The sequence below is a fragment of the Hemicordylus capensis genome, chromosome 3 (assembly GCF_027244095.1).
Source record: "Hemicordylus capensis ecotype Gifberg chromosome 3, rHemCap1.1.pri, whole genome shotgun sequence".
Lineage (NCBI taxonomy): Eukaryota > Metazoa > Chordata > Lepidosauria > Squamata > Cordylidae > Hemicordylus > Hemicordylus capensis.
Window position 1 is genome coordinate 162,341,918 of NC_069659.1, and position 13,741 is coordinate 162,355,658.

The 13,741-nt window shown below is 43.8% G+C and overlaps 1 long non-coding RNA gene across 2 annotated transcripts in view; it reads right to left on the reverse strand.

Annotated features, from left to right (window-relative positions):
- Window positions 1–1,181: 1,181 nt before the first annotated feature.
- LOC128352140 (uncharacterized) overlaps window positions 1,182–13,741 on the reverse strand; it is a 28,999-nt gene continuing 16,439 nt past the window's right edge. The window contains exons 1-3 of one of the 2 annotated variants that reach the window (XR_008320231.1): window positions 13,182–13,317; window positions 3,848–3,963; window positions 1,182–2,435 (exon numbers count right to left, since the gene is read on the reverse strand). This is a non-coding gene — a long non-coding RNA (uncharacterized LOC128352140). Of the gene's footprint in view, window positions 2,436–3,847; window positions 3,964–13,181; window positions 13,318–13,741 lie in introns of those variants that run through there. The other variant, XR_008320230.1, reaches the window with a different exon arrangement.

The following is a 13,741-nucleotide window of genomic DNA, read 5'->3' on the forward strand; positions in this document are numbered from 1 at the left end:
ATTCTTTAAAAGTCAACCCATTCACCAATTTATTTGGAATCTGGATGGTAGAAGGCACCCATTGGGGCACTCCCACATGACCCACTCTTCTGCCCCCCCAAACCCCTTTCTGCCTTGAATCTACCCCCAAAGACATGCCAACTTCAAAAATCATTTAAAAATCACCCCTTTGCCCAATTTCTTTGAAATTTGGGTGGTAGCTTCCACCCATTGGGCACTACCACCCAACCCACTTTGGCCACAAAATGGAGGTCCAAATCTCCAAATTTTTCAGATCTGAATCAGGGGTGATTTGTTTTGTACCCAAATCTGGGCAATTGAGGACAGGGGTTATTTGTTTTATCTACAAATCACCCGAATCAGCCAGATTTGGGTACAAATCATTTTGTACCTGAATCGTTTCACACATCCCTACAAAATAAGACCTTAGTTAAATGCTGATGGCTACTCAGGGACATAGTAGTCCTAAGATGTGTGTACGAACCTGGAATTTTAGGAATTCCACCCGGTAGCTTTCATACAATCGCAGCTACTTCTTCTGTCCACAGGTTATTTCTTCCAGTAACAAGATGCAAAGTTTGTTCTCCAATGTATTCTAATTTAAAAGAATTTCCCCTAGAGCAATTTATCTGGACATCCTGTGCTGCTATTAATGTAATTAATTTTGAAAACATTTCAGCTGATGCCTGTAAATGAAATTACTGTCTCTCCAAATTATGCACCTATCTTCCTCAGAACAGATCCTGAATCCACATATCTGCTTGAACAAAAAAAAAGAAATAATACACAGATCATTAAAACTGGGCTACTTAATAGAGACATGATGGTTTGACTGCCTTTAAAAAAAGAGAATTGGGGAAATTTGAGATGTGAAGAACTCCTATAGCTCGCTTTCATGGAAGTCTTTATTCATGTAAGATAAGCAGAATATTGATGTGAAGCTCTGCCATGAAAAATTGAAGAGCTTTTGCCCTAGGAAAAACTGGAGTGCATTTTTTCCTCCTCTAAGAGTCCTACTATTTTCAGTCATTTTAAAAGATAAACTCTTGGAGGAATAAACAAATAGCGCATATATATATATATATAATTTATTTATTTATTTATTTATTTATATAGTGTGTGTGTGTGTAATTTATTTATAATAATATGTATAATAAAGGATAATACAGGTTTAACAGAATGAAGTAAAATAAAATTACAAATTAACTATCAAAAAGGAAGTTTAAGACAGGTGCAAATCAGAAATATATAATTTTGCTTTTGATTTTCACCAGTGTTCTCCTCAACTCCAGTGATATTTCCAGGCAGAGAGACCCCAGGCCATTTCAACACTTCAAAAAGCTTTCATTTGTATGTATTTGGGACACAGAGCTATAGCACAAATCCATATGTTCCTAAGTAAAAAGCAAATATCTCATTAGCATTAATGCAGGCTGAGGAAAGGTTTAATGAGTTGCAACACATCTGCCTGGCAGCTACCTGTACTCTCAATAGGATACTGTAGAACACAACCAGAAATAGTATACTGAGCAGTCTTTGTGGTGGATCTGGGTTTGTTTGGATGATACACTTGACTGGCTCCACCCACATTAAAGTAGAATTATCACATCCCAGATAAGCCGTACCCCACGTCATTACAAAGGTGGGATGGCACACAGCTTGAGGGTGCAGGACATGCATGCTGACCTCCTTGATCTTGTGGTGGGTGGGGTGAGTCAGATGTATTGTCCAAACTGACACCCTAATACCTTCACATCCTGTAATCACTCTCATTAGTGGTGGATTGGCAATGTGGGAATGGCTCAAGAAATGGTTTGGCCATAGGGCAGAGTTGGGATTAATTACCATTCTTGGAGGTTGCGGAAATGTGATTCTGTTTTATTGTCCTAGATCTCCCAGTGTCTCTTGAAGTGGTAGATAATCACATTCTGTTTGTATGACTTTAGGATTTGGCGGCAGCAAAAGGTACTTTGGTTCTGGCTCAGCTCCTTCCACTGGGTGGCTTCTGTCAGGACCCCCAACAGTGACCACTCAGACTGGTCCTCAGACTGGACCTCCAACGATGAGCTGTGGGCAGGGGAGCCTGCAGTCCGTGCCAGCTGCTGCAGAAACCACAGCTCCGCATCCCACTGAACCCCAGGAAGCAACTGACAATGCCAGTCCCAAGAGCTCCCAGATCCTCCAGGAGAGCTCCTTCCAGACCAAAGGGGCAGCACCTGCCTCAGTTCCTGCCAAGCATGGACCTGCTCTTCAGAGACCATAGAATCCAGCTCTTCAGAGACCATAGTAACCTATAGTCGGCCCTGGGCCCCCTAATACCTCTGAGATTCTTCCCTGAGTCCACCATCCTGCAGAAAAAACCACAAAAAGAGAACCTACAGGAATGATGAAGCAGCACCCATCTCACGTCCGGGCAATTATAGCAACAGGGTGACCTGTGAGTAAGAGTTAACAGGGTTACTCATGAGTAAGGCCTAGTTTGTTGCAACAGACATGAAAGGGTGTGGCCTTCCCAGCCTTTATAAACTGCTTCCTGAGACTCAGCCAATACAGGAAACAACTGCTTGCTCTATGCATCCCTCCTGGCCAAGCTGCTGCCTGAGTCCATCCCTGCAATGCAGATAGCTTGCCCTGCCTTCTCTGGAAACCCTGAAGCAGGGTTTCCTTTCAGTCTGTACCTTGCCTGAATCTTGTAACTCTGACCAGCATAGCACCACTACTCCAGCTCTGCCATGTTGTTCCTGCTGTGGGTCTCTGGCCGTAAATCACTGCCATCTGCCAACCCAGGTACCTTGCAGCTTCCAAGTCATACTTTTTCTTGGACTTGTAGGATCAGAACACTGTAACACTCATTGTACGGTGGTATTATAATACTTATGTGATCATAACACTATGTAGGATCACAACACACGATTATGATCTTGTAGGATCATAACACTGTAGGTTGATATCTCCGGGTGTAGCTACAAATTCAGAAGTGCAGGTAGTGTCTGTGACAGCCCTCATAACCACACTCACTCTGACCACCACACCTACCCCAACAGCCACACCTCCCACTTAGATCAATGCAAGTACTTGGGAGGTTCAGTTACAAGAAGTCAAGGATAGCTTCCTAATCCTACAGAGCTTGAACCTCGTGTAGTTATTCACCCAGAAGAACAGTCTGGATTTACAGCCACAAAGGGTGGAAGGTACTCCTTGTAACAGGAACAATGGTAATAAAATCCATTGTAGTCCAATATTCAGTGATGTCCTGAATGGATGGAATAGCAAGTGCAGCATCCTGTTTCCATGTAGAAAGCAAAGGGCTTTGGGTCCCTGCTGAGACCCTGGAAGGAAAACAATACCAGGACTGTGTCCCTGCTCATCATGACACTATTTGGTGCTATTCTATCTGTATTGGAGAGATGGCCAGCTTGTAGTTCTTGAGGGCCATTCAGTTTTCTAGACAATGGAGGAAAGAAGGATCTTTTGCAGCACAAACTGACCATTTAACAAAATGGCTAGGTTCCACCATAAATATGGCACTATGTGTTATTCAAGACCTCACAGCTAGAAAGGTCAGCATAACAAATAAATGTATACATTTACACATACCCAAGCATTAAATATGGAAATTTACACAACACTTTTTTTCCTATTCCCTATGTATTGTCCCACATCTTCCCACAATGTCAGTTGTCATTGGCAATTGACCACAGTTGTCCCACATCTTGATTGTCTCGTTGAAGGACCAGAACCTAAATAAAGTTGCTTTGGGAGGCATGATACCAGGGAGACCACCAGTTGACTATATGAAGCTACCAGAAGATTTGTATAGAATTTTGGAGAGTCATAACATCATCACCTTGGTGATACCAAACTCTATTTTTCAGCAACACTGGGAAATTCAGGAGCATCTGTCTCATTTTTAATCCATGTCTTGAAGTAGTTCTTATATGGACAGCAATGTATGAGCACAAACTAAGGATGAAGCCAGAAATGATGATGGTTAGAAATCACAAATTACCACATGTAAGCAATCAATAGATTTGTGGAGTGAGTCCACTACAGGGAGCTCCAATCTATATCATTGCATCTCAGATCATTTCTAGATATTCAGATATTAGGGAATGGACACACTGCCCTTTTTGCATTTGATTCACAAAAGAAGAACTCTCTGCAAGCATGCTTTTAATGTTAGCATTCAGGACTTCAATAATAACCTATGAATTTATCAGGACCCTTCCCCCCCCACCCCTAGGATGTTCCTGGAAAACATGTCAGGATGTTCCATGGCACTCAGTTCTCCTCTCTGTTACCTGAAAGGTTTCCTTTTCACAGAAGAGTCTATGTGCTGCAAAGGGACTGGCAGAAAAGTACACAGAGAGACTCTTTTGTAATAATGGGAAGTTTCATTTGTAATGCATGCATACAGCACAACCAGTCCTAGGGTGTGTGTTTTTTAATCAGCATGCCTGAAGCATAATGATGCCTTCTGTAATCTTGCATCACCAGTGAAGAGCCTGAAGTACCACTTCTGTGCCTCCCTGAATTCAAAGAATTGCTGAGATGAAATCTGCGGACAGCTAATGTGCTTTGAGAACAATGTGAAAATGGCACCGAGGGGACTGCTAAGCACAGTTTTGGAGGAGCTGCCACAGAGACAGCACATGGTATCTCTGCATGGTATACCGGGCTGGTGTGCCTAGAATTGCATTTTAATATCTCTGCTCTCAAAGGCACAACACTTAAATGTTGGCTTCTTGGACCAATGTTGATTGGGTTCACGTTTCCTCAGTTCATGATAACACTCAGCATTTATAGAATGCTTTTTGAGTAGTCAAAGCACTTCACATGCATTATCGCAGAAATTCTTAATAATCCTACAAGAGGATTATTAGTTTTGCTAATCAGTACAATTTTGCTATCCCTGTGGCAGTTAGGGGAGCTGAGGATAAGAGAACAGAGGGTTGCTAAGGCTACCTAGTATGTTTCTTGCTGAGGTAGGATTCAGTTTAGAAAGACCTTGACTCCCTGCACACCCTCCTCACCACTATGCGATACCAACTTTCATGCAATTGTATTCAGGATGGATTTAGCTGCCTTTTAGCATTTCTATATTCTGGTTCATATGCACATGTACAGTATTTGTTTTCTATTTACTTTTTAATGGTGTTTGTGGCAAATTCATTGAGCCAGGCCAATATTTTAGAATGTCCTGGGCTAATCCCCTGCTAACTGGGCAAAGAGGAACCTTTTACCGTGGTGATTCTCTTTATTTAGCAGGGGGAGAGTAACTGGCCCTATCCACCCCCAGCACAGTACTTCCAGTCTTATGTGTCTTATGTTTCTTTTTAGAATGTGAGCCCTTTGGGGACAGGGAGCCATCTTATTTGTTATTTCTCTTTGTAAACCGCCCTGAGCCATTTTGGGAAGGGCGGTATAGAAATCGAATTATTATTATTATTTATTTATTATTAATCACAGGCTACTCCATCCCAAGACTTACACTGGAATGAAAGCACAAGAGAAATTCTAACTGGAAGGATAGCTGGTTATTGTACTCAGACAACAGTTCCAGATGGGCACCACAGTTGGTGGTACTGAAAGCTTCTGAGAGGTCCAAGAAAACTAACAGGGATACACTCCCCCTGTCTTTCTCATGACAAAGATCATCGCACAGGGTGACAAAGGCAGTCTCCATACCAAAATCAAGCCTGAAACCTAACTGCAATGGAGCCAGATAATCAGTTTCATCCAAGAGTGTCTGGAGTTGGCCAGCAACCACATGTTCAGTCACCTTGCCCAAGAACAGTATATTGGCCACTGGTCTAAAATTATTAAGGTCCTCAGGATCTAGTCCTGGTTTCTTCAGAAGGGGCCAAATCATAATCTCTTTCAAAGGTACTGGTAGCCAGCCATCATTCAAAGATGCAGTATCACTCCCTAGATACAGGACCTCAGTCCAGATCTACTGACTGTAATTAGCCAGGATGGGCCAAGGTCCAGAGCCCAGATGGTTGCATGGACAGATCCTTGCACCTTCTCCACAGACCTCAGCAACTGAAACTCATCCAATAAAACTGTGCGGGCCAGTGCATTGTACAGTGCCATCATCTGGTTGCATCACCAGCATGGTTTGCAGAGCCAGAGCGATGTAGTGGTTAGAGTGCTAGACTAGGACCAGGGAGACCCAAGTTCAAATCCTCATTCAGCCATGATACTTGCTGGGTGACTCTGGGCCAGTCACTTCTCTCTTCAGCCTAACCTACTTCACAGGGCTGTTGTGAGGAGAAACTTAACTATGTACACCACTCTGGGCTCCTTGGAGGAAGAGCGGAATATTAAAAATGTAAGAATAAATAAATAAATAATAGTGGTTTGCATCAGCCAGGGCGTGAGTCCATGCCCCACCAGATCTGAGCGACTTTATCCTCAAATGCACAGCAAACTGACTGCAGCAGGCATTTGGCCAGCTTGCAAAAGGCCATGAACCATCTGAAAAAGCTCTGCAGGGTGGCACTGTGAGGACATGATGGTGGCACAGAAGAAATTGATTTTTGCCACCTTCACCACCATAGAATAGGCTTGATAATAACCTCTAACCTGCCTTCAGTCAGATTCGGCAGACGTTTTCTTCTATCTGTGTTCCAATCACCTTCCTATTTGCTTCATCACCCTCAGCCAGATTGTGTCAACTGCAGAGGTCATTTCATATTCTACAGGGAGACTAGAGCTTCAACAGGAGTGCCAGTTGTATCAGGACTCCCCAAGAGAATCTATCAGGATTCCAAGAGTCCTTAGGAATTCATCAGATTTCATCAGTCTCTGGGGTGGGCCATCTTAATAGCCCCCACCCTCACAGAGAGAAAGAGGAGCCAAAGGTCTAAACTTCAGTAGAACATGATCTGACCATGACAATGGGATAGAGGCTGAATCCCCCACTTTCATATCACCATCGTTCTGCCCAGTCGTGAAAACAAAATCAAGAGTATGTTCTGCAACATGTGTTGGACCAATAACATGTTAGGACAGCCCCATGGTTGCAATGGCAGCCATGAATTCCTGAGCCACCCCAGAAACTATGGTCTCGATGTGGAAATTGAAGTTACCCAGGATCAACATACTGGATGTCCTCAACACCAACTCTGAGACCAGCTCTGTCAGCTCAGGTAGGGAGACCGCTGGGCAGCAGGGTAAGCAGTACACCTACATAATCCCTAACCTGTCCTGAGAGCCCAGCAGCAGGTACAGACACTCGAGAGTAGTGCTAACCTGGACAGGCACTACACTGATGCCAGAGCCTTTGTGGCTTTTAAGAAGTTCATCATCTCTGTAGGAAGCTTCTCAAGAAACCAAGCAGGTGTAGCATCCAAAATCAGCCATCAGCTATCACAGGCCATTGGTGCTTATTTAAGTAAGTGTCTCCTAGTGATCAATATCCACTGAAAAAACTTCTTTAGTGGTTAGCAAAAGAAACGCCTTGACAAAAGGCCACATTCCTAGCAGAGGGCCATAGTAATCTTCATGAATCTGCAAACCAGACCTACACTGTGCAAAGTTGCTGTCAGAGTCAACTCTTGAGCACATAAACAAATCGGAGGCTGAAGTGAGCTACACAGTTATTACACCTAGAGATCTAATCATGTCATGAAGCTCCCAGACAATTATAAATGACATTTCTCAAGTATAAATTTTGAAGCATTTGGGAGAGAACATCTGGTAGACAATCAGTTCATTAGAACTTGCATGAACTGTAGAAGAGTTGACATCTCACCCATCCAGAAATCACATTCCTGGTGCTTATTAGTTTTATGTTTGTTGTCACACTGTCATGTGCTTAATAAAATTAGTATTCCCCGAGAAGATTCATAAAGTAGATATAGGTGATAAGGCCTCATCACAAAGGTGGTGAGCTGCAGAAATATCTACTCTAAATATACCTAATAGATCTGAGATAAATCAACAACTTCTTGGTAATTTGTTGAGGGACTCCTCCAGACTATTTACTTGTCCCAAAAGCCTGACTCATGCAGTCCCTGTGTATAATTCAAAGTATAAACATTTTTGTTTCTAAAAATTCAGCTTCTACTTCAGTTCATTTTTATGGAATTTAAGGTCCATGGTGCATCCTATGTCCTTATCTTAATAGCTTATATTCCATCTTTCAAAATTCTGCATTGCCTTTCTTGGGACCTATTTCTTTCTGTTCTTCTAAGGACACGCAGTTTACAGAGTCTCCAAAGAATAATTCAAACCAGCAATGGTCACAATAGCATATGTTGCCTTAATAGAACTGAAGCTTTGTCAGGCACTATTTTGAGACACAAAAATGAGCAATATACATTTGGAATGAGTTCAGGAAAAAAAGTTGTGAAGTCAATGGTGGCTTTTACCTAAGGGCAGAGTGGACAGCATCCACCTGAAAATATTTGTCATCCAGTTTACCTCCCCTGTCTATCTTCTGTAACCATTTCTCTGTCTGCCTCCATGTCTGTGCCTCTTCCCTGCCCGCAGCCTGGCCCCAGTGTGTACATAGGGTGGGTGACAGTGCCATAATTTTGTAAACACCAATAGGAACACAGAGAGGAGATTCTCACGATCACTAAAAGCGGGCTATGAGGGCCTAGCCCATTTTTAGTGGTTCGTGTGCTGCCACGGGAGCCATGCAGTTCCCGGCAGCAAACCCCACGAATTCCTCTTCCCCTTAGCCAAGGTTAGCAGAGCGAGCGCTCCACTAACCCAGTTTTTTTTAATTGTGAGTTGCCGCAATGTGGCTCTGTGCTGCAGCAACTCACAGGGACCCCCCCGGTGGGGAGGCTAAATACAGCCTCCCAGCTCGGGGGTCTCTCCCGCATGCCCTGTGCACCCACGCAGGGCATGCTGCAGCTTCTGGGGGCCATGCAGCCCCTGAACTCCCCAGCCCCCACTGGATCCGTAACGGAACCAGAAGGCCCGCAGCAAACTGATGGGTCATCTGCAAGGAGAGCAAGCTAAGCCCGCTCTCCTTGCAAACCCCATCTCAGCGGTTCCCATGGATCGTGGGAACCACCCCTCAGTTGTTCAAATCTGAATATTAATGAGGTAGGAGCCAATTACAAAGCTTACCTTTATTTTCATGTGGTTGGAGCTTAAAACACCCTCAGCAGCAATCAAAAGGCATCTTGCTGATTGACTCCTCAGGAAGCCAATCAGAGTGCCCAGAAGGTGGGAAAGTCTTAGACATGAGTCTCATGATCAATGAGACTCGCCAAAATGAGGTCTGTGGGGAGAGCGGGCTTAGCCCGCTCTCCCTGCAGACAATCAGGCAGGAAGCCCTGGGCGGCCAGATCAGCCGCCCACATGACTGCTGGCCCCATCATGGAGCCAGCAGGGGCTGCAGAGATTAGGGGCCACACAGCTCCCAGAAGTTCCAGGATGCCCCACATGAGTAGGGCCCTGGAGAGACCCCTAGGGCCTGGAGGCTGGTTCCAGCCTCCTGGCGGGGGTCTCCTCATATGTTACTGCAGTGTGAAGCTGCACTGTGGCAATACACGAGCAAATAGATGGGGTTAGCGGAGCGCTCGTGCCAGAAAGTGCCAGAAAGTGGGCTAGGATACCTTAGCCTGCTTTTTGGCAATCGTGAGAATCACCTCTTTTTCTTTTAGCTACTTGTATTCTTTTCAGTAATCTTTTGCAGTTTGTTTGGACATTTGTCCCCAGGAGGCTCCTTTAGACAGTGTGGGGGAGGAATCAACAAGGAAAGGGAGGGAAAGGAAGGAGAAAATGGAGTCGTTGCTGAGTAAAGCTTTAATTAAATCTACTTAAGATTTCCTTGTGTTTATGAAGGAAGCAGCTATAAAACACTACTCAGAAGAATCCAATCACCATTTTTGTTAGAGAGCAGGTAGGTTGGCTGTCTCTCTGTTGGTAAGTCTGATCTTTTGCTGGCTTCTATGGTTGTGTTAGTTTGGACGGGCAGAATGCAACCTCTGCTTTCTCTCCCTTGCTATCTGATCTGTATGCAAAGCATTATGGTCCATTCCCAAAACGGCATGCCATAAAACATTGGAAGGAACAATGAACTGTAAGACTGGACTAATTAGATTAGAAGCAAACTGGCATAAGAAATTCTTTTAGGGCGTATGCATGGATTTCTGAGTCCAAACTGCTTTTCAAATAATTGCATGCCCACTTGGCTTTCCAAGTGGGCATGGTGTAGAGAAGGAATGGATTCTTTTGGAAGAAAAATAATTTTAAAAATCCATTTGATATGCGGAGAGCTAACCAGGGTTTTCTCTGGATTGTGGCCAGTATCTGTAATATAAATTTCTACTGGCAGTTATGGTTCATTGGGCAAGGATTAAGGAAGTGATCTCTATTAAAACACATTTGTTGCTTCCTAGGATGGACATCCAGGCTAAGTGGTCAGCAGCCAAGGTAGCAGAGAGTGGTGCCCAGCTGTTCAGCAGGCATGGAGTAGGAAGAGGTTGTGTCCCCATGTGTATTTGCTTCCCATGGTGTCCTCTAAGTTACAGGAGACTTATTTGTTTGTTTGTTTGTTTGATCATATTTTTACACCGCCCAAAACTTACGTCTCTGGGCGGTTTACAACAAGATTAACAGTAAAACATTAATTAAAAACAAAAACAAAAAATTTAAAAGCAAGAAATTTAAAACACAATTTAAAATTTTAAAACAATATTCTAAAAACAACATTAAAACAATCAAAACAATATCAGTTAAAAGTCTGGGTGAAGAAATGCATCTTTAGAGACTTTGTAAAAGATGTCAGAGATGGGGAGGCTCTTATTTCACTAGGGAGCGCAATCCAAAGCCTCGGGGCAGCAATGGAGAAGGCCCGTCCCTGAGTAGCCATCAGACGAGCTGGTGGCAAATGCAGACGGACCTCTCCTGATGATCTCAATGGGCGGTGGGGTGCATGACAAAGAAGACGTTCTCTTAAAAACCCAGGGGCCAAGCTGTTTGGGGCTTTATAGGTTATGACCAACACCTTGTATTTTGCCCGGAAACATATTGGTAGCCAGTATAACTCCTTCAATACGGGAGTAATATGGTCATGGCGGTAGCAAGCATCATTGAAAAAACCTGTGATTTTTCTATTTAGATATGCATTTTTAAATAGGCAGGCAGAGCTGCCTTTGTAACTACAGAAAGCATTTGTTCTCCACTTTTGTAGCTGGTCTCTGCTTTAGCTGTGGCTTCTGTAGAAGTATTTGCTTTTATATGTATAGCCTGGGCTTCCTCCAAGAAGCCCAGAGTGGTGCACATGGTTTATCCTCCTAACAGCCCTATGAAGAAGGTTATGCAGAGAGATAAGTGACTGTCTCAGAGTCACCCAGTGAATTTCATGGATGAATAGGGATTTGAATTTGGATTTCCTCAGTCTAGTCCAGCACACCACACTAATCATTGTACCACTCTGGCTCAGAGTTCTTCCAGAGTTCTTTCTGGTTGTTTTTGTTATTAGTATTATTCATTTTTGAAATAAACCAGCAGACAGAGCTGACCTATTAATGTCAAAATTAATTATTTTCCACAGAAGCAGCCTTTTGTAACTGGTCTGTGCTTTACTTGTAGCTTGTACAATTCCTTTCCTATGTGTGTGTGCTTGTGTTTGATCCTGCTGTGTTAGATACAAATCTACACACTACTGTAGTCCTGTTAAGCACTATAAAGCAACTGATATTTTCCATATTCTCTGTGTTTCTGCTGAGGAGTAATTGAGATTTGTGTGCTTGTGTGTGTTTGTATTTTGATCCCACTCATTAGTTACAAATCTGCACTTTGCCAATTATTGCTAAGGCACCTGCTTAGTCTTGGCTCCACCTTCACAGCTGACCACTGTTTGCTCCACCTCTCACCACCTGTAGCTCCACCCATCACCTGCCCTGCCTAGTGCCCCTCCTCCCAGTCCCAAGAACCACCAGCCGCCACTGTGTGTAGTACACTAGTTTATCAAAACTTCTTCAAACATAATTCTTGGAGAAGTAGGAGGGAAGTTACTCAATGAGTTTGACTTGGAAACAGGGGCTTTCATTTTTTTTAATGGGTGGGTTAAACATTATTGCTTACCAAAATAAATTTCTGAGTTGTCAGGTTATTTGGCAATGCTCCCACCAGAAGCCCATTGTAATAAACTGACATTGCATGGAAAGGGAGTTTGATCATTTGTGGCATATTATGTGCTTTCTCCCCACTTCTCTGAGTGGCAAGAAGTTCCAAGCATGCTGCACCACTTGGATTCGGGATTGCTTTGATGAGGAGAGCTGGTCTTGGGGTAGCAAGCATTTCTAGTCCCCTTAGCTAAGCAGGGCCCACCCTGGTTGCATATGAATAGGAGACCAGAAGTGTGAGCACTGTACGATATTCCCCTCAGTGGATGAAGTCACTCTAGGAAGAGCAGAGAGTTCCAAGCTCCCTCCCTGTCATCTCCAAGATAGGGCTGAGAGAGATTCCTGCCTGCAACCTGGGAGAAGCTGCTGTCAGTCTGTGAAGACAATACTGAGCTAGATAGACCAATGGTCTCACTCAGTATATGGCAGCTTTCTATGTTCCTATGTTCCTATGACAGGTCATTGTAATATACATGCTGAGCACTAGGTGGAGTTGAAATAGCAGGGCACTTCTGCAACTCAGCAACAGGCTCCATTAGATTCCCAGAGAGAAAACCTTGTATCTCAAGCATTCCAACTCTCTGCCCAGTTTCTCCATTCTAACCTCCTCTCAGCTCCATCTCTTTCTTTCTCACAGAAGGTACTTGCAATTTGCATTTTTTTCCACTCATAACAGATGTACCCCAGACTGAAGTGTGGAGGATTAGCCACCTTACAAACTCTCACATCAGTCCCCTTCCATATCAAGTGGAATTTGATACTTGTCATCTTACAAGACTCTTGATGTCTCTTCCATCATGATTCTTCAGGCCATTAACGCCTCATTCAGGCACATCCTCTGCCTCAGTGGATTATTAGGCAGAAATCTGCCTAAGGGTGGTGGGGTGGGGGGGAGTTGATCAGCTAACATTCATAACCATTCATTCATTACCATTTGTTGTTTTCAGTACACCTCCAAGTGTAAGATTAGGCCATGTTCCTGTCAGCCAACCCTTACAGCTAGTGCAGTAGCTTGTCTAAGGATCAGACTAGACAAAGCGTTAAATATGTTACCAGAGATGCCAGGCAGCAGTAATTCCATACCTCCACATCCTGCTTGTAATGGCCAACCTTTCAGCACTGGGTGAGGAGGAGCACAGAGGTGAAAGTGTGGGTGGGGCATTATGTAGGATTGCCTCTACCCCAAATGCTACAGGCATACAAAGAAAGTCAGTGAGTGTGGGGGAAGATGAAGAAATACAGCTCGGAAGCAACCAGAGCAAGAGAAGAATGGGAAAAGGGAGAATCCCTCCTGACTGATGCTGAGTGTCATCAAGTAATTGCCCATATTGGGGGTGGGGTGGGGGAGATTTCTTTTTTCCTGTCACACCAATCTCAAATTGAACTCTGCTTCCACCTGGTGGAGGAAAGAGGTAGAAGAGTATATTGACTTTCTATAGAAGTATTACATAGAACTATTATCTAGGATCTAAATTGCCAATGATGAAAACGTGACATTGCCCCCCCCCCCCCCCCCGACAAACTTGGATTAAGCCTAAAGCATCAGCTTTCAGCTCCCTAACACACAACATTGGGATTTTTTTTAAAGAGAAACCAGCAGCAGTGAGGAGGCCCAACCCAAATAATCAGAACCACAGCACAAG